Raw genomic sequence first — 21,010 nt, forward strand, 5'->3', positions numbered from 1 at the left:
AGGGAGCCAAGAGGAAAGAGGGGGAGAGACAGAGACTGAGGGAGGGAGAGACTGAGGACAGAAATAAAAGCACTTGACAGCCGTGTGGGATTCTCCTGGGGACTGGAAACACCCATGTGCCTGCACACCACAGGCTGGCCCTGCGCCCCACTATGGTGATGCGAGTTCAGGGCAGCACGCTCCTTTAGGGATGTCACCTCTGCAAAGCCCGGTGGAAACTCCATTTGGGAAAGCAGGACTCCGAGAGAGGCATTTTATCAGAGCTCCAGCAAAGACGTCCCCTGAAGGAGGTGCGGGGAAGTCTAGTCTTCCAAAGGTTTTGCTCACTTAATGATAAGAAGAAGAAGAAAACACGTAAGGGACCCAGAATGGAATGGACACATGCACACGACAGTGCCAAAGCTCACAAGTTGACAGTCTTATCATGGTGGAAAAACAGCAATCTTCTCACCCGATGATTGCATCCCCGAAGGGCATGCTACATCTCTGACATCATCGCCCAAGTCCAGATTAAAGTTGTCCCTGGGGCACCTGGTGGCTCAGTCCTTTGAGCGCCGGACTCCGGATTTTAGCCCAGGTCACGATCTCAGGGTCGGGAGATCGAGCCCCATGTTGGGTGTGGAGCCTGCTTAACATTCTCTCTCTCCCTCTCCCCCTGTCCCTTCCCTTCCTCTCTCTCTATAAATCAATAAAATAAATAAATAAAGGTGTTGTCATTTTTATTTTATTGCCCCGAAGGTGATGTGAGATGTAATGTGTCTATGACTTTGTAATGGCAGCAGCTTTGCTTCCACAGTGAGAAACCAGAAAAGCCGGCAGAGCAAAACCAGGGCAGGTCCTGAGGACCAGGCTAGCAAGTCTGGACTTCGCTGGGTGAGCAAGGGTGGGGGGTTGGAGCAGGACGGGGTCTGCACCTGTTAAAGGACCGATCGGCTGGGCCATGAGAGGCTCTGCACCTTGGCTCGCAGGCAGACCCGCTGCTTGATGCCCTGCGGACACGGAGCTTTAGCAGGTGAGATGGAGAGCCAGCCATAAAGCTGCTCAGCCAGAGCTCCCAGCCCAGGCAGGAATGATCTCTTCATGTGGTCAAAGCTACGTCCGGGCAAAGGCGAGCGTGAGAAAAATAAGCACAGAGGCCACCATCTTCCTCAGGTCCCAGGCTGCTTGCCCAGGAGGGAAGAACCGCCTCTCCCACCAGGTGTCATAGCCCTCGTGGATCGCACAGGTCCTGTGGGAGGATTTCCAGGGAAGACTAGTCACCCACACCTCACCGAGACACTGGAACCTGTTTCAGATATTTAGAATACTTGACAGACTCTATTCGCTTCCTAAATCTATCTATATATCTATTTAAACCCGTCACGCTACCAACCAGAAGCTCGAAATTTACCAGTTGTTTTGCAAACAAATTAGGCACGCTGCCAAATTTACCACCCCTTCCCTGAAGTTAACTTTTCCATGTAGATATTCCAAACACCTCCACAGTTTAAAGTGGAAATTAGAAAAAGCGATTCTCTAATCCATATAATAAAATAGATTAGCAGGGCCCCAGTGAATTTTTGTATTGACTTGTTGAGATATCAAGATATTTTCTGATGAAGTCAATCAAATGATTTGAAATCCCTGTGCGTTTTGTGTTACATGGATATAATCTAAATCTGAGGGCTCCATTTGTTTGGAAAACCACATGCAGTCAGAATAAACAGGAGTGATGATAGCATTGAGTAGATTCATTGTTTAATTCCATCGATATCCTCCTCGATTGAAAAGACAAGATTCAGTGTTTAAATTTAACTTCCATAATCTTGATTTATGATGCTCCTTGGCCCTGAAGAGAGTGAATTCATGCCATTTATAAATGCAGACTCCACAACGTAAATAATTGCTGTTTACACTGTGGGGTGTCCAGGGAAATCTGAAGACTGATTTGCCTTATTATTTTATGCAGACTAATGTAACAGCAATGCTAATTATAAACAAAAAATAATTCTGGTAAACATATTGCAAATCTCCTAACTCATGGATAATTTCAGCCCTGGATCTACACTCTGTCTTTGTGGATCCCAGGAGGTGGGGTCCTGTTCCCTTCACTCTGAAATAATATTGTCACTTACAACTTAGGAGGCAAATTGTAGCAGACAAGGTGTTCCTCTGCATCAAGTGGCTCAGAGTGTGAATACGGCACTATGTCCAAGAGCCACCAAGACCTCTGGGACACCCAATAATATTTTATTTATAAACCTGTCACCGTCAATATCAAAAAAGCCTAATGGAATGGACCACTCAGATGCCGACTGTACTGGGGGTTACGGAAGCCTAGGCACCCATGTGTGCAGCTCTCCATGTTAACAGTAATGAATTCTGTTGGGTTTGCCATCAGGGCTGGACTGCACTCTGCCTGTGTCCCCACGCTGTGAAGGAGGGTTTCCATTTCCTCCGATGGGTTAGTTGACGGCTCCGGGACCTCTGCCTCCTTTACTCCTACTGCAAACAGCAAGCCTGCCCGGTTCTGTGTCTAGAGAATATAAAACAGGGCATTGTACTCACTCTCCCATCACACTCCTAGGATGTTAGAAATTCCATTTAGAAGATTAAACTACAAAGCTTTCGACGCTGGTTCCTCCTCGCGGTTCGTGTTACTACTTTGCACTGACTTTGTGAAATTGACCACAAAGGGGATTCTCGAGGAAGCCCCACGGCCTGCCTCTCCACCACTGTGGGAACTAGGATGGGAGCGCGGTTAACGTGCGGAAAGCCGCGTTGCCCCAGCTCAGCAAGGCGAGCGGAGAGGGCTGCAGGTGCCTCTCTCCCCAGCGCTCTGTCTGAGCTCGGGGGAGCAGGCAGCCACAGGAGGGGCAGCCCTGTGACTCTCAGCTGCATTCAGAGCCCCGGGGCTGGTGTGAACCCCCCCCCCCCGCCATCCTCCTCCTCACCCCTTTGGGCCCCTACTTGTGAAAGATGTCTTCAGGCACCTGACACTAAGCTGCCTGAGGGCAGATCCTGTGTTTTAGATCCTGGTATTCCACACCCAGCTGGGACCCTGACTCAGAGGAGGCTCTGGTGCCACCCATTGAGTGACTCAAGCACCTTTAGCCTGAAGGTGCCCTGAGGCTGAAGGAAATGGGTGGAGGGAGGAGAGGGAGCTGAGAGAGAGCACGGGAGACAGAGAGAGAGGCAGAGAGGAGGGAGAGAGAGAGAGAGCGACTGCATGGAGATGAATGCTGGCCCTGGTCTCACCACCTGACCCTAAGGAGCGGGGTTACTCCTACAGCCCCGAGTCGCTCCTGTTTCATGCATTCCTGGCGCTCGGAGGGCCTGCAGCGCACCTGTCCTGTAACAGGAGACCCACTGCTGACCAAGCCAAGGGCCACGCAGCTAGAGCCACAAGCCTGCAGAAGGCCGGAGGAGCACGGATGCAAGTCAGACCGGGGACGTTCTGGTGAAGTGCGCATTCCAGGCAGAGCCCGAGGGACACGGAGGGAGGCGGCGGCCGCCCACCTGCCTGATCACAGCCGGCCGGGGAGAGCTGGCGCTCGGCGTGAGCCGAATGTCCTCGCTGATGTCCTGCCTCCCAGCTCACTAAAGGCCCCGCAGTTTTTATTAAAAATAAAGGAACTGTTTTAGCCACTCCATTTGTTTTAAAGATTGCATAAATCCCAAAGAGTTTATATAAATTTTACTGCCATACAGCTAATACCGATCATTTAACTGCCAGCCGCCGGCTTGTGAACTTTGCAGTGCAGCCCTGTGGCCTGAAGCAGCTGTTCACTTGTGAAGTCCATTCACAAGCAAATCTCACAGGGACGCTGGGACAATGTGGTCCCCACGCAGTAGCCCAGGTGACCCCAGAGAGGCGGGACTTCTAGGAACCTCCCACATGATGCTGGGCCTACTGCCCACTTTGAGGAGCTTCTTGGCAGAGGGTTCTGCGCTGCCCCAGGGTTTCCCACCTGGCCTCCAATCCTGGGTTCCCACTCACCAGCTTGTGGCCTCGGGCAGGTCAGCAGACTGCTGTGTGTCCTTGGAGTGCAGTGACTAGTATAGAGGGTATGTCCCAGAGCCTGTAGGAGGATTGGCTAAGATGATGTAAGCACAGTGTTCTGAGCACTTCTCAGCACATAGAAGTGGCTACAGAAGGTTGCCTGTCTTCCTTGTTCTTGTTGACACACTTTGGGGCTGTTAGGGAGGCCCCTGTGCACCAGAAGGCGTGTTCACGAGCCAGCACGCTGGGAGAAGAAGCTGGAGGGGGAGGCTCAGTCCTCCGGGGCAGCTCACCTCCCTGGGTTCCTGGCAGCAGGGACCCTGGCCACTTTTCCTGGGCAGACGCTGCATCCCCATTCACTGCCATCCTGTGCCTGATCTCAGCGTAAGCTGTTGACCCTAATACCACTTTGAAACCAATAAGGGACTCACCGAAGATGGGATTAAAGCTTCCTTCCAACTACTGACATACCTCGTGGGTCTCCCTGAAGATACTTTCCAAACTGATGACAGACCCACAGCTCCTTAGTGGAATGGAGAAATGAAGGAATCTCGTGTGAAAGACATCTCTCAATTTTCCATATTGGAGAGTGGTTACTCAGGTGGTTAAGCTCATTATCTTATAATGATTTTTATCATACTAGTCAGAGAGTAAAGTTTACTGAACTTATCTCTAAATTTGGGGGGTATGTCTCTTTTTGAAGCAGGCACACCAACTGTCCTTGGACACAAGTAATGGAGTATTGAGTAGCTATTACGTTTATGCATATTAGAATTATAACGATGAAGCCATCTTGGTAAACTTAATAACAAGTAAGATCTATCATGATGCAACACTTTCTAGGGGCTGGTTTTATTCCCTTTTCCAAGAGAACTGTTGCCTGCTATTAAAGATTGCTGTGCCTGGTGGTGGGGAAGAAAGGAGAGAATCTTAGTGATCACCTAACTCACCGTCCTTCTTCCTATCACAGATTAAAACAAAACAAAACAAAAAAAACAGGGCGAATAATTTAAACATCTTGTCCAAAGTCGCTGGATTTGGGTCTCCTTTCAATGTATGTTAAAATGTGTAGGCAGAAATGTGGCAAGCGTGGGTCTAGATGGGATCATTTACTTTCAAGAAATGATCTCAACAAAAATGCCTAATTTTATAAATGAAGGCTCCAGCTAGCGTTGCAAGAAGTCTGGTCTCTGTATTGAGATGATATGTAACGTATTTGGACCAAGCACAGCTGCCCCACACCCCCGGCCTGGGTGGGAAGTGAGTAATGAGAGCACACAAGAGTGGTTGGTGCCCAACGAAGCCCTCAGAAGCCACATGGAGACCGAGAAGCTGCAAATCCCCCCTCTCAGCAGGCACCGTGTTCCGTCAGAACAGATCCTGATTAACTCAGAAAGAAGAGTCTGGCCCATTTTTTATCAGAAACCCTGGCAGAAAGCCCGAGGGAATAATATATGAGGAGGTGATGACTTCCTTGCTGACCAAACAAGAGCACACACTCCCTCCGATGGCCGCTCAGTCCATTAGTCTAGACACTGAACATATTTCAAGACCGGCTGAGAGGAGTCAGAGGTCTCGCTAATGCCTGGGGGATGCTTTTCAGCCCACTGCTGATGTGTTCTAGGCTCCATGTGTAGGTTTCGGTAATGAGGGGCGATCACAAGGAAACCACCAAGTTGAATTTAGGTAATGTGATTAGTAGGCAGCAACAAAATGCAAACGCACTGGGGGGGATGAGAAGCTGTACTAAGCGTGTTGAGGAAAGTCAGTCAACTGTTAAGTGGGAGGACTCAGTCCATGCTGCTTGAACTTTGTAAATTAGCTCAGGCGAAAAGGCGCGGTCAGATCTAGTTTTCAGAGAAATCGTTGCTCCCAAGAGAGATTAAATTTAACCGAAGCCCCACATTGCCATTCCGGACGGAACGTGCCCTGTTCAGACCCCGTGTGGGCCAGTGTCCTGCAGCTGCCACGTCAGAGTGACACAGACTGGGTGGCTGAACACATGGGAAATTCACGGCCTCACAGTTCCGGAGGCCAGAAGTCCAAGATCGAGGCGTGGGCAGGCTGCGCTCCCTCCGAGGCGCCGAGTGGACTCTTTCCTCTTCTTAGCCTCTGACCGTGGCTACTGATCCTGGGCCCTCCTGGCTTGCAGCCACAGCACTGCCTGCATCTCTGTGCTCCTCCTCAGGCCGTCACATCATTGGTCTCCGGGGACACCAGTGCCATAGCCATAAAGGTGCATTGAGCTCCTGGACTGCAGTGATCCTGTTTCCAAACAAGATCACAATCTAGGTGCTGGAGGTTAAGGTGTCAGCACATCCTTTGGAGGGTATACCTCAACCCACAGCACCAAGGAAGGTGTTCTGTGATGAGGACACATTCCCTCTTCAGGGCGTTCCTGCTGTCAGCTTGAGTTGCACTTGCTCTGTGTTCTTTCCTGGTAACTATTCCGGGTCTGTACCCCCGGGAGACCTAGGGAAGAACCTTCTTAAGTGTATGCATGGCAGCCGTCTGGCCACCGTCATGAGCAATTCAGGAGCCCAGCAGGTCTCGGGGCCCGAGAATCATCCGAGACAGCTGGGTCAGGACCAGCAAGTTAGAAATGACAAGGCTGGGCCTAGGGAAGTGAGCCGGGCCTCGAGTTCCTAGCAGGGAGGACTTGTGTTATTAGATTCGCTATGGGTGTGGATGTGTGTATGTGCATGCCCCTGCTGGAGGCGGGCAAGGAGACATATTTAAATTCATGATTGGGTGGCTACAAGCGCATCAGAGCATCAGGGAAATCTGATTTCCAATAGGCTCGCTCCTTTTTTTTACACTATGATGGACTATACTCCCTATGCTGTACTTTTCATCCCCGTTCCTTAATTATTTTATAACTGGAAGTTTATATCTTCTAAACCCCTTCACCGATTTCTCCCATCCCTGCCCTCCAGCCCCACCCCCAGTGTCCCTCTGGCAATCATCAGTGTGTTCTTTGCGTTTAGAAGTCTGTTTCTGTTTTTTTGTTGGTTCATTTGTTTTGTTTTTTAGATTCCACATCTAAGTGGAATCACGCAGTATTTGCCTTTCTCTGTCTGACTGCTTTCAGTCAGATACCCTCTCGGTCCAACCAGACAACCCCAACACGTCCTGAGTGTTAGAACATGGGAGAAGGAGGCGCCCACCATGTAAGGGTCCCTGCGTTAATAGGACATACAAGAGTGACAGACATAGTGGCTACTTATCCCAGGAACCCTGATTCCAGCTCTGCCTTCTCCGACCTTGGGGATGTCCTGGGGAGAGGAGGGCTTGTGCGGCCGGTGACCCACTTGGGACGCAGGGCAGAGGTCTAGTCCCTCCACCTAAACCCCGCTGGCCCTCTCCTCTCCCACTGTCTGTCCCAATGCCCGGAAGACCCCCAGAGGACTGGACGGGCTGGATCCTTCTTCCCTCTGAATGGTAACGGCCACCCTAAGGGCCTCCACCTGTTTGGAGTGGTAGATTGCCAGTGTGGGAAATGATCTCATCAGTGATTTCTGGAATCCGTGGCTGGAGTGCACCCTACACATCACGCACAGATTGTTTGGCAAGTGTATGATCTTTGACTGTGGCCAAACCACCTAGTCGGGCACGCAGACCTGTCCTTTTTTTTTAAATTAATCTTTTGATTCCCTTTACGTTTGTTTTGTTGTTGCTTTCTTTTGTATTCCCATCTGTCAAATTGTTTTTATCCCTAATGCCCATGGATACACCAGGCTGTTTATTTGATAAGGTTGCTGTTCGCTGCCCTTGGGGGCCGAGGCATCAAAATAAAAGCACACACCTGTGGTCGGGACACAGCCACACTTTCGGGGAAAGAGCACAATGCCTCACTTACAGCAGGTGTGGTGGAATTTCCCGGCGGATGGATGATTTTCTTGTTCCAGAATTAGACTCCCAGACAAAATCTCCCAGAGGCAGATAGAACCATGGCCTAGGGGATATTTTATTTGGTTATATTCATTGTATTCAGTTCAAATTTATATAATTATTAGAAGTATTTAAACCCCATTCAGGGGGCTCCTGGGTGGCTCAGTTGGTTGAGTGTCTGATTTCAGTGTCTAGGTTTCAGCTCAGGTCATGATCTCCAGGCCATGATTGAGCCCTGAGCGGGTCTCTGTGCTCAGTGGGGAGTCTGCTTGAGATTCTCTCCTTCTACCCATCCCCCGGCTCTCTCTCTCTCTTTCAAATAAATAAATAAATCTTTAAAAAAAAATTCAGGATCAACAAACTTTGAAAGGATATTTCAGTGCTAGCAAAGCACCTAAAGAAAACAGATTGAAAGGTATCTGTGGATCCTAAACCTTAAGGCAATGTACCGTGTTCCCACTTAGAGTGGACTTGGATTGTCCATTTTATTCCTTCTGGAAGAAACCTAACACTGATGTTTTCGAATTACTTCTCGGTAGAAGACATCCTTAGACTTAATTTCCTGAAGCTTTCAGTGAAGCCTGAGGCATTGAAAGTTTTCTGAGGCCAGCCAAGGTGGGGATGGCAGTGTTTGAGATCAGGGGTGTCCAGGGCCAGTGGGTGGCATTGGGCTCCATGTTTGCCATACCATAATTGTGCTTCTTTTCTACCCATTTTTAGACATGAAGGTGTGTGTGCTCAGAGACCAACTTCCCACAAACCTTTCCCAATTACCTAAATAAATATGGAATAAAAGTTGTATATTCAGGGGCACCTGGGTGGCTCAGATGGTTAAGCGTCTGTCTTCGACTCAGGTCATGATCTCCGGGTCCTGGGATCCCACAAGGTCCCACAAGGGGTTCCTTGCTAGTGGGGAGTCTGCTTTTCCTCTCCCTCTGCCTCTTCCCCTGCTCATGCTCTCTCTCTTTCTGTATCTCTCTGTCTCAAATGAATAAATAAAATCTTTAAAAAAAACCCTTGTATTTTCAGCTTGTTTAAAAGGTAGCTCTCATCTCCAGTGTTGATCTCCTGTCAGTCTGCTCATGACCTGAAGACTGAGAGGTGTCGGTAATATATTTTTTTTAACTTCATCAGTGTACATAAGTTGTTATTTTTTTTTAAAAGATTTTATTTATTTATTTGAGAGAGAGAATGAGATAGAGAGAGCATGAGAGTGGGGAGGGTCAGGGGGAGAAGCAGACTCCCTGCTGAGCAGGGATCCCGATGTGGGCCTCGATCCCAGGACTCCAGGATCATGACCTGAGCCGAAGGCAGTCGCTTAACCAACTGAGCCACCCAGGCGCCCCATAAGCTGTTATTTTATTGTGAGGCTCACAACTCATTTTATCTTAAATATGTGGAAAACAATCTTAAGAGCAAAGAATGCTGGATTTGGTTTTGGAAATTAATTTAGTGCAGTCTGCCATTGTCTATGCTTCTCACTGGTAAATAATTAAAAGGCAAAGAGAAATCCATCTAGAACAGCATCTTCAGGGCTCTGTAGCCACTGGTAAGCAAAGCAAATTAAAATTCACCCGATTCTGAAGCAGGATACTGTCAGAAAGTCCCACTTGATCTTTCTGTCGTTCACTGAGCTTTCATGCCTTGGTTTTCTCGCTCCTACTATTCTAGCTGTTTGGAATCTCATTTTCTCTCTTGCTTAAGCCACACATTATTGAAGATCCAGTTCAGTCATCTTCTTGGGAAGACCATCCATGACATGAGCCTTTCTCCAGCCTGCTCCCCATGGACCTCTACCTGGCTCACCACAGAGCTCCACGTTGCCTGGTGTCCTGTCTCACAGCTGGAATTCTATTCTATAGAGCTAATGAAGGATCCACATGACATTTCAGAGAGTCTACTGGGTTTTCTTTTGGAATTAAATAGAAAATGCCTTTGTAGCTATGATAAGATACATTTATCATATCTATTACTCCTTAAAGAAAGAGACTTGCCTTCTTCATCTTTTTTTCTCATCCCACCCATTACTCCTTTTTGAATGAATATTGAATTATATGTACTCAATAGTTGTTGACTTTTTCTTAGCTTAAGTAACATTGCTCACGGTTTTATTTTTCATACAGGGTATTCTTTTCTGCCCAAAATGCCCCCACCCACTCCCAAAGATGTGCCTCCCTAATCTCTGGAATCTGTGAGCAGGGAACCTTCCATGGTGGCAGGCACTTTGCAGGTGTGATTAAGGTTACCAACCCTGAGATGGGGAGATTATCCTAGATTATCCCACAGGGCTCAATCTAATCTTATGAGCTCTTAATATCAGAGAGCCTTTCCTGGTTCTTGTCAGGGATAGATACAGTGAGAGCAGAAGGTCACAGAGATGCCATATGAGGACTTGACCCATCATTGTTAGTTTTGAAGATAGAGGAGGGAAGCAGGAACCAAGGAATGCAGGAGTCTCTAGAAGCTGGGAAGAGGGACGAACAGATTTTCCTGTATTAGTTTCCCAGGATTATTATAACAAGTAACCATACACGTGAGTGGCTTAAACTAAGAGGAAATTGTTGTCTCACAGTTCAAGAGGCAGAGAGTTCACATTCAAGGTGTCGGCAGGGCCATTCTTTCTTTCTTTTTTTTTTTTTAAAGATTTTATTTATTTATTTGAGAGAGAGAGACATAGCGAGAGAGGGAACACAAGCAGGGGGAGTGGCAGAGGGAGAAGCAGACTTCCCACTGAGCAGGGAGCCCAATGCAGGGCTCGATCCCAGGACCCTGGGATCATGACCTGAGTGGAAGGCAGATGCTTAAGTACTGAGGTACCCAGGCGCCCAAAGGGCTATCCTTTCTTTAAAGGCTAGGAGAGGATCCTTTCTTGCCTCTTCCAGCTGTCGGTGATTGCTGTTGTAAGGATCAAGGGCAAGCTCCCTGAAGACAGGCCACTGACATGCAGATTATGCTGAGCTGAAAACAAGAAAGTCCAAAAGACTCAGGAAGAATTTTTTTTTTTTTTTTTTTTTTTGAGAGAGAGAAAGAGTGTGGGCTAAGGTGGGGGAGCAGGGAGGAGAGGGGCAGAGGGAGAGGAGGGGGGTGCGGAGAGAGAGAATCTTAAGCAGGTTCCATGCCCAGTGCAGAGCCCAATGCAGGGCTCCATCTCACAAACCCTGAGATCGTGACCTGAGCCAAAATCAAAATGAAGAGTGGGACACTTAACCAACTGAGTCACCCAGGCGCTCCTCAGGAAGAGATTCTGACCTAAAAAAATTTAGATAGAGGACCTGCTCCAAAAAGAGAGCCATCACCACAGATAAATACATTGTAATATGAATTAGGTATGTTAGGCATGGAGGAACCTAGCAAAGCCCACTTGATCAAAGACCTCTATGTCCCATTGTTTCTGAGTGACCCAGCACACATTTGTGTACCCAACATTAATTACTCTATTTTATCTTCCTGTAAATTGCATTCCTTCCTTTTGAAGTCCCAGATCTCTGATCCCTTCTCCTTAGTTCAGGATGGCATATATATAGCATTTGCCTGACTACCTTTGGAATTTTGTGTCGAGATGGGCTCCCCATATGTGCAAAATTAAATTTTATTTTCTCCTGTTAATCTGTCTCATGTCAATTTGACTCTTAATGCAGCTAAAAGAATCTCGAATGGCAGAGGAGATTCTTCCTCCCCCCGCTCTGGCAGTCCTTGACATCCCCTGTGTGTCTCTGTCTCTGTGTTAGCCTTTTATAAGGTCATCAAACATTGTATTATGGTCCATGTTACGCCAGGATGACATCACCTTAATTTCACTAATTACACCTACAAAGACCCTATTTCCAAAAGGGTCACATTCTGAGGTTCCAAGCAGACATAATTTTGAAAGGAGACCATTCCACCCCAGACACTCCCATACAGCCTCCAGAAGGAACGCAATCCTGACAACACTTTGATTTTCATCCAGTAAGAACCATTTTGTATTTCAACATCCAGAATTATAAAACAAAAAAAAAGTGTTTTGTTCAAGGCACTACATTTGAGTTAATTTGTTCCAGAAGCTGTAGGAAAGTAGACCGTGCAGGCTGAGGTCACCAGTTTGCCTTGTTATCAACCACACACATAACAGTTATCCTGTGCTCTCTTCATCCACCAAGGACAACGTATTCTTAAATAGGACAGAGTAACATAAGTCACTGCCGGTGATCTCTTTAATCAATTGCAATAAAGGGCATCACAAAGTGCTGTAAAGTTCTCCTGCACTGTCTATCGGTGTTAAAGTGTATACAACTGTGCCGATCACAGCTTTGAGACCATAAAACTGGCTATAAACCTGTCCCATTCTTGGAGCATCTTGGAGTTGATATACTGAGCTACTCAACTCCAATTCTCCCCACACTGTCTGTCCTTCATTGTACCCCCTAAAATCATGATGAACCATAGCAGCCAACGGAATGATTTTTCCCTTTTCACAGCCAAATCTGAGAAATTCAGACAATACATATGGACACCTTCCGGATTCCACACAGGCACCATGTGAATAACAGAGTAACTAGTGGAGGTGGTGCTGATCTCCCAGGTGCCAAGAAGAGACACACATTCTGTACACCTTGAAGAGACAGTCGCTCATTTATAAACACTGCTCTAAAAATACCGTATATATAAGAAATAGTGCAGAGGATCATAGGGGAAGGGAGGGAAAACTGAATGGCAAGTTATCAGAGAGGGAGACAAACCATGAGAGACTCTTAACCATGGAAACAAACTGAGGGTTGCTGGAGGGGTCGTGGGTGGGAGGATGGGGTAACTGGGTGATGGGCATTAAGGAGAGCATGTGATGTGATGAGCATTGCGTGTTATACACTGATAAATTATTGAACACTACGTCTGAGACTAATGATGTTCTATAAGTTGGTTAATTGAATTTAAATAAAAGATTAATTTAAAAAATTAAAAACCAAAATAAATAAATAAATAAACCATGGAATCCTAACCAGTCTTTTCCATTTGAGTTATTCCTGCATTTTAGTTCAACCACAGGATTAAAAAAAAAAAAAAAAAAAAAAAAAGAGCCAGCGAATAAAGCCCCAGGAGGGGGACACCGGGACTCCAGGCCTAGACTAGAAAGTCCCAATGTGAGAGATGGGGTCACACTGTTAGGGTAGACCATTCTGATGGCTGTCCTCCCATACCTGCCTAAAACCCCTGGAACTGGGTCCTTGAGAAGATGACCAAGTCCTCTCCATTGGTCTGTTCCTCTAACCACATATCCAACCATCAGTGCTGGGTCTTCATGGACATTCCCAAAGTTAGGATTTTCATCTAACGTTATGTGCTTCAGATATGGGGATTATGATATAGAATCATAATACATTCTTTCAACATACAACGTTGACCCTCTAAAACACAGTACCTCTCTGTCAAAAATCAGAAGAAATTAACGAGTTGGAATTTGGACAGCATGATGCTATTAGGAGCTAAGTGCATTTTTGTCTCAAAATTTTGACTCATATATATAAAGGTGTGTATGTGTGTGTGTGTACATATACACACACACACACATATATACGCAGGATATATACACAGGATGTATCCCATACATATATACAAAATGACCATATGCCTGTATATATTTTCTGACACGCATCACAGAAATACCACTTTGCTAGGTGTCTGTTCAGGTTCAATGAATTTCTATATTAAGCCCTGCAAATGAGATCAGAACTCTTAGCAAATTAGCCAATGCAGAGCAGTGGATAAATTTCATCTTTGACATGGTCTCCTGGGAAGCATCTCAGCAATTTAATATGAAATGAGGAGCAAGATAATTTCTAGAGTGAGCCCGATCTGCCTGTGTGTCCCCACCAAAGCACGTGGTAATATTCATCTGTGGTAGATTAATGGTCCGGTTTGTTTGATGGTGCAGGAGGAAAGGAGACAAACAGTAATAGGCAACATCCGGCCGCGGTGGCCTCCAGATCCAATGAACGAATGAGGCGCACCCTGTCTTGGCCGCACCACTGGGAGCGTCCCTGGTCCCAGGAGGCTTACTGGGCTGGGGTCTCTCCGAGGCAAGTGTTGTTGCAAAACTAAAATCCACTGCCAACTGCAATGAGCCTCAGCACCAGTGCCTTGAGGCTGTGAGTGGAAAACCAGGTGACAGAAATTAATGTCCCCATGCTTGCCTGTCTGGAAGCTAGTTAGCATGCTGAAAGACTGCCAGGTTTTCCCTTCGGGCTAATACTCATGCCGCGTCTCTGGCTGGGCCGCCCCAAATTTCCAGACTGACAGGATTATCAGTGGTGCCCCCTGATGGGAAAGCGATTTGGTGGTGGTGTCCGCCCCACGCCCCGCAGTCAAAGGCCGGACGATCCCACCTAGACCATCTGAGTGCTGGGCTCAGAGCCTGGAGGGCTCACCTGGCCAGGACAAGTGTTCAGGGCTCAAGACGGGCCTCCAGTGTTTGCTCTGCCTTTCATATGTGGCGTTAACAAACACAGAGATATTTTTGGAGTCTTTTCCTCCTGGTTCACACAGAGATGACATTTCCCTGAGTACCCCCTAATTATTTCCCCGAATGATTTGTTGGTGAGTTCCCTATGCAGCCAAGCCATGAAAATACGGTAACAACCGTAAATCTCTCTGCCAAAGCCGGGTGAAGTATTGCTTTCAGAGCATTTGTGTCTCAAACATAAAAATAAAGAATCCCTCCTCGTCCCTCAGTAAATCGATGTGATGTCAGGGCCCGGCGTCTCAGGTCCTCGGGAGAAGCATCCCCTTGTCCAGGTCATGGAGCACGGTGACGTAGGGGAGCCAATGACACTCTGCCTGCATTTCTCATCCTGCGGGAGGAGGCCCAGGTCACGGCAGCGTTACCAGACTTTATATTTGTGCAGGGAAACCTGTCGTCTGCTTTTTCATCCTCCAGGATGTCCAATTACTGCCAGATAGGTTTTTCACCAAAATTGATTTTAATTCGCTCTTACAGGAGGTGGGCCCGGCAGGCTGAGTGTGCATCCATTAGAAGGGCTCATCAAGAAATGGTTGGGAAAGAGGTCTTTAAAATAACAATCACTAATATTAATCTTGAGCATTGTATCAGGAGACTTGCAGCACAATCCAGGCATTGGTCTTATTGATCTCCGTAAGAACCTCGGGGCGGGGCGGGGCAGGAAGCAAACAGGATCACCTTTATGTTCTGATCAAGATAGGACCCAGCAGGGTAGGGCTGCACCTCCAGGGCTCCTGGGGCTGAAGACTTGGGTCCACTCTGTCAGGGCTTCCAGCTGGCTTCAGCTCCCCTCCTGACTTGTGGTGTGACATGAATATTCATGAGACCCAGCCACTTACCCTCTGAGCAGCTTATCCTGTCTGTGCAAACACCATCAACTGCTTCCAGGCTTTAAACTCAACTTGGACCTTGTTCAGTCCTTTGATTCTTTTTGTTAAAGGTAACACTGTTTATAAAAGGGCCCTAGTGATTAAATAATTTGTGGATAGGAATGTGAAATTAGAAGACCCTGAATTTATGCTCACAAGAGTGGAAGACATCTGCTCCCGGGAAAACAAAGGGCCATAAATACCAACATTAGACAAGAATCGCAGTCTCTCCCTTCCCCACTAGGGCATTTCAGACTCAGGGATGTAATGATCAAGACCGAGTTCTGTAATTAGTCCTTTACCCATGGAAGATGGCAGCTTTGTTATTTGCAAGTCTTTAATGTCTAATTCTTTGGAGAACATTTAGTCGAAGGTGGGGAGACCATGAAAGAGACACATGACCTTCAGCCTCCTTGGAAAGCCGACTTCCCGGGAGGGGGAGCCCGGAACAGACCTGCTCACAGGAAATCCCAGTGGTTTTTTTCTTTCAAACCAGTGCACACACAGCATCAAACTTAATTATCTCCCAGGCATGATGGAGGGGAATTCTGGGGAAGAGTCCCCCGATTGTGTGTTACTCTGATTTTTTATAACGACCGCTTCTCAGCGTTACCTTCCCTGTTGCTGACAAGTATCAATTAAAGGACACACAAAAAAATGTCTATTTTAAGGTTTGGGAGCTACTGTTTGCCTGACCCTACTATTTTCAACTAAGTACACGTGCTCTCTGTGTGTGGGAGGGAATGATGCATGAGAACAGCAGACATAGAGTTTCTCTACCTCCTCAACGTTATTTCCACATTAAAACCTGACATTGTGAGAACAGGGAAGGTTAAGAGACAGGTGTGGCTGTGATCACAAATATTCCTCAACAGCTTGATCGAGTTATAATTCACATACCATACAATTCACTCATGTAAAGGATGCAAATTCAGTGAGTCTTGGCCATTTCACGGACGGGTACAATATCACAAGAATCAATTTTAGGACATTTCCCTCTCCCCAGAAAGAACCCCGTACCCTTTGCTTAACCCCCTCCCTTTGCAACCACCAGTCTACTTAATGTCTCCATAGATTTGCCTGTTATGGACATGTCATATAAAGGGAATAGTATCGTATGTGTCCTTCGTGACTGGCCCGTTTCACTCAGCAGCACGTTCTTAGGGTCCACCCACGTGCTAGCACATGTCCGAGCTCCATCCCTTGCTATGGTGCCATGACGTCCTGTCCCATGGTTGTACGACAGTTTGTGTAGCCTCCTGTCCATTGACAGGAGTTTGGGTTATTTCTACCTTTCAAGTATTATGAATTAGTGTACAAGTTTCTGCATGGACACGTTGCCCCATTCCTCCTGGGGAGACACCTAGACACGGAATTGCTGGGTCATAGGACAACTCCATGTTTAATCGTTTGAGGAACTGCCAGAGTGTTTTCCAGAGCCCCTGCCCTTTCCATCCCCACCAGCAGCGTGAGGGAGCTTCGAGTGATCATTTGGGTTTACAGGTTGTTCACACCTTTCGTTCTGCACCGCCCATCCCTGGCCACCCCGTTCTCTCTGGGTAAGAGTAGAGCCACCACGCACCCAATCTCTTTGTCCTCGTCCTCATCAAACCTCCCTCTACACGCCTGGTGTTCGAGTCCTTCAAAGCAGAGCGGAATTACCACAAGCGAAGCCCGTCGCCGTCCGGGGGCTCTCCATTGCTCACATGACAGGGTGGACCGAGGGATTCCTCCATTTAGGTAAAGGGGACGCTTGCAGTGCCCACATATTACCTGGACTTGCCAGCTTTACTGTGCGTTTTTCCTCTAAATGGCTCTGGGAGGTGCGACACAGCACACGCTTCTGGTGGGCAGAGCTCCCTTCCCTCCCCAGCTGAGCCAGTTCTGTGTGACGGGGCTGCCGAGTCATCCTTTTTTACCTCATCTATAACCATGCAGCAGCAAAACCAAAATAGTACAATGACCAGTACAAGGTAACTGCCCATCCCTGTGAGCTTGCTTCCTTCTCCGCTTCCCCCCATTCCGCCACCCTCCTTCCCGCCCTCTTACTGTCCCTCCTCCTTCCTTCCTTTTTCCTGCCTCCCTTCTTTCCTTATTTCTTCCCTTCTCCTGTGAATGTGAGATCACACAGATCAGTCGACTTATTCAGCTCACTCAGTGGAAAAGAGGAAGAGCTGGGACTCACCCTCTGATGTTTTAATTAAAACTCTAATGATCTTTTTTGGCACACCAGTGTTGGGCTTGGGTGACATTTTTATTGGTTGGAAACATTAAATATGAGAAAATTTAAGACTCCGGTGGATTGCTAATTAAATGTATTCATTAAGTTTTTTTTTTTTTCTTAAATACGGAATTGACTTTCTTACCTTGTAATATTAAAAATATTGGTGTGTTAGTTGTCTTGTGATTATTATCATGGCCATACTCGCCAGTCCCATTTTGGTAATAGTTCTGTAAAATGTAAATTTCTGGCATCCACTGACCTAGACAGCAGGGGTTGGTAAATTTTTCCTGTAAAGGACCGGATAGTAAACAGATTCACGTTGGCAGGCTGTGTGGGCCCTGTTGCAAATACTGAGCTCTGTTGTTACAGACAAAAGTAGATACAGACAGTGGTTAAGCAATAGGTGTGCGTGGTCAGACTTGGCCCACCCCCAACCTAGAGGGTCACCAGGATGCCATGCCAGCCTCTGGACACACAGGAAGTGGTACCTAGGATAAGGATGCCACCCTCTGTGCAGAAGATGCAGGAAGGATGGCAGAGCTGGGGTGAGCTTATTGTCCTCGCTTCTGCTTCCAGAGTCATTGCTGATCATTTTCTTGGAACTGAATGACAAAGGTGATGGGTGGTGTCACACCGTGAGGGTGGCGGTTGATAAGTGAATCACTCAGACTGGCCCCCAGGAGAGATAAGAGCATCCTGCAGAGTGTAGTTGGACCCATGGCGTCCTGCCAGAACAACCACACCAGGTGACTTGAGTGGAACACGGAGGCCCCCCGAAAGGAAGGAAGGCAACATTCTGAGGCGCACTCAGGAGGTGAGAGAGAAACAGGAGAGGAAAAGACCCCAGATAATAAAAGTGTAAGCAGCCCTTTTCTTGGGAAGACCCAGTCAGAGTTGTGGCCACGAGTGAAGGGGACTGTCCCATCAGAGAGGTCTGTCCTCACCAGCTGTAGGGTTGGAGCTCACAGGAGGGGTGGGGACCCAGAGTGAGGAGGACCTTTGGAAGCTGTGTGGAATTCTGTGACCTTTGCTATGGAACATCCACTGTCTCCTCATCATTCGACTCCTGGCACATTCCAGTCCATGTTCTTTCAGGTGGACTGGTTTGCTTGGGTCTGGTTGGAGGTTTGGGCTTATAGACATAACACCCATGTTATTTGCAGCATCAGATCAGCAAATATTTATTCAGCACCTCCTACTGCTAGATTCTGTCCTAGTGTTGGATTTTCTGACACAAGCATTGTATATGCAGCAAGATACATAATAAATACAAGTTATGGCAACAAGATCACGCCAGACTGGTCAGTCTGGACAATTGCATCTTGAAGGTAAATGGTGTGAACACACTGAGACCTAAGGAAACAAGGCTGGAGATTTGGTGTATTGGTTATCCACTGCTATATAACAAATCACCCCAAAACGGAGAGGCTTAAACAGCTGCTACTTCACTCTTTCTGTAGCCAGGACTCCAGGATTGGTTTAAGCAGGTGCTGCTGGCTAAGGTTCTTTTGTGTGGTTGCATTTGATCTATGGGGCGGGGAGTGGGGGGTGGTGGCTGAAGCCATGTCACGACTCAGCTGGGGCTGCTTCCAGACCCACTCACATGATTGTGGGCAGGTCTCCGTGTGCTGCTGGCTACGGGTCAGAGACTTCAGTGGCTTGCCACATGAGTCTCTTCCTACGGCTATTCACAGCATGGCAGCTGGTTTTCCCGAGTGAGCAAGCTAAGGGAGAACGAGAGAGAGAGGGTACTGCTATGAAAAGCAACATCATTGTATGACCCACCTTGGGAAGTGACATCATTCCCTCCACCTTACGCTCCTGGCCACACAGCCCAACCCTGGTGTGAAATGGGAGAGGACTTCTCAAGGGTGTCCCAGCAAGGAGCTGAGATTCACTGCAGATGGTCTTGGAGGCTGGCGGCCACACCTGGGCTAGCATTAGAATGAACCCATCTCTAGGCACTTTCCAGGCCCAGCTGCAGGAAGGTATCTTATTGCTGGAGAATGGATCAAGATGGGTCCATGTCACTGGGAACAGTGACAACTTACCAGCTGTGGGCAATCCCAAAGGCTGAACTAAAGGGCAGCCCGTCATCTCTCTGCTCTTTGGGGGAGGTAGCGTGAAGCCACACACACCTACTCCGATGTGCAATAAGAATATTCACTCTTTTTAGGGGCGCCTGGGTGGCTCAGCCGGTTAAGTGTCTGCCTTCGGTTCAGGTCATGATCCAAGGGTCCTGGGATGGAGCCCTGAGTCGGGCTCCCTGCTCAGCAGAGAATCAGCTTGTCCTTCTGCTTGCAGTCCCCCTCACTTGTGCTCTCTCACTCTCTCAAATAAATAAATATAATCTTAAAAAAAAAATCACTCTTTTTGGCAAGTGAGAAAACACCCATGGGCACGTGGACTGCATGTGTGGCAAGGGAGGGAAATAGGTAAGAAGAACAAAAATTGGAAAAATGGAAGCTAATCTCTTAGGAAACTCTAAGACATTGGTATGGGTAGAAAAAATAATATTCATCAGTCATAAACAGTGTAGACAATGCAGCATGACATATATAAGAAAAAGAAATACAATTTTGGAAAGTTCATCTAGCGAATGTGTCCCCTTGTCAGACAAATTCACTGGCTTTTGGATCAGGAATGTCTGAATAATCATACTCCTTAAGACCCACAGGTGGTTCCCTGGGGACCAGAGCAGAAGTGAGTCTGGTCAAATAGGTCCGAGCTTCCCATACAGCCACCCGTGAGTTAGCTTTCCCCAGCCTGGTGCCTTCATATAGGGAGGTGAATGGGGAGATGCACACTCTATCAGTGAACAATTGAGATGTGCTTCTTCTTCTGCGGGCCACATATGCCGTCTCTCTACGGAGTGAAAAGTTCCCAGAGCAGCACAAGGAAGCCACACATGCATCCGTGGTTCACTGTCACTAATACGTCCCCACAGATGATGCTCAGCAGTACAGCTCAGTGCGAGAACAGGCCCAGAGACCAGGAGGAATCCCTGGGATTACAGACGTCCGAGAAGATCTCAGCAAACAGCAGAGTTACTGCTACTAGATCTTTCCCTATGAAATAGCCACCCGTGGGGAGGGCATTGTGTGCTGTGAACTTAAAATCACAGCTGAAGCCGACTTCAGGCAATTTACTTGTTCCCCTTAGCATGCAATTCAAATTTCTGAAAAGTTCCCTCGGTCATTTTAGGCAATATTGGTTTCCTTGCCTGTTTTTATCAGAACTAGCCATTCTCAGGTGAAGAGTAGTTGTCCACCATTAACATCTGCCATAGGTTCCTAGAAGTTGGGCACAGAAAAAAATAATGACTTTCAGTGGAGACATAAATCAGGTGGAAAACTTTGGGGGTGTTCAGGGTAAAATATAGAGAGGCTCCAAGGACCTGGGGACAAGATGGGAACCCCAACAAGGGATGTAGAGAAAATCCTTCATAGAAAGAGCCCAAAATTTAAATTTCAAATTCAATCTGGGTCCAGCCTTGTCTTAGGCTGTCCAGCTTTCCACAGGTACTGTATCATATAAAATTAAGGTTCCCA

The sequence above is a fragment of the Neomonachus schauinslandi genome, chromosome 7 (genome assembly GCF_002201575.2).
Source record: "Neomonachus schauinslandi chromosome 7, ASM220157v2, whole genome shotgun sequence".
NCBI lineage: Eukaryota > Metazoa > Chordata > Mammalia > Carnivora > Phocidae > Neomonachus > Neomonachus schauinslandi.